The 701-nt window shown below is 47.1% G+C and overlaps 1 protein-coding gene across 1 annotated transcript in view; it reads right to left on the bottom strand.

Annotated features, from left to right (window-relative positions):
• The window catches only part of IFT140 (intraflagellar transport 140), a 275,996-nt gene that overhangs the window by 118,298 nt on the left and 156,997 nt on the right, over window positions 1–701 (bottom strand). The window lies entirely within an intron of this gene.

Here is a 701-nt window from a genome sequence, read left to right as displayed (position 1 = left end):
TCAGGGGTCCCCCCATGGTCCCCTCCCCCCTCCTCCAACTCCCCCTTCCCTACCCCATATTTACCAGCATGAAGTCCGGGTCCAGCTTCCTGCTGCAGCAAGCAGGGACTGCCTGAAATTGCCAAAGCTCTCCAAATCTATTCGGAGATCTTTGAATCAATTTGGACCTTTTAATTGGTTTCCTGATTCAATTCAGATTCAGAGATTCGGCCACTGAATTAGGCCAAATCCCCTTCGAATCGAATCAGCACCTAAAGCTTCACACAGCCCTAGTCTGTAGTACCTTGAATATGTTTGTGATGTAGACACACTTCATTATTTACAGGAAATTATTGTACTTACCCAAATCCAAGATTACTTGAATTTAAAGATGACCAATAATAATTAGATTCTACACATGGAAAATGTATAAGTTTGTTATAATTTTCCATGTATGAAGTCTAATTATTGAAGGGTCTTCTTAAATTTGTCTCCCTACTGCTGCAACAGGGAAAGCAGCAGCAACAGGGCAAGCAATGGGAGGGCAAGTGACAGAGGAATTAAGCAGCCTACCCCATACCTTGCACCCTATCCCCTTCACCCCTTGCCCCCCTATTGTCTGTCCCTGCCAGGCCTGCACCTCATGGCATCTGCCCCCCTTGCCACTTGCCCCTACAATGCCTGTACCTCCTGGCACCTTCTCCCCCCTTTCTTGCTCCCCC

Source organism: Gavialis gangeticus, unplaced genomic scaffold (genome assembly GCF_001723915.1).
Source record: "Gavialis gangeticus isolate Ggan-Ray unplaced genomic scaffold, GavGan_comp1, whole genome shotgun sequence".
In the NCBI taxonomy this organism is placed as follows: domain Eukaryota; kingdom Metazoa; phylum Chordata; order Crocodylia; family Gavialidae; genus Gavialis; species Gavialis gangeticus.
The sequence above is the reverse complement of the archived record's forward strand: the minus strand, read 5'-3'. Positions and strand labels throughout refer to the sequence as shown.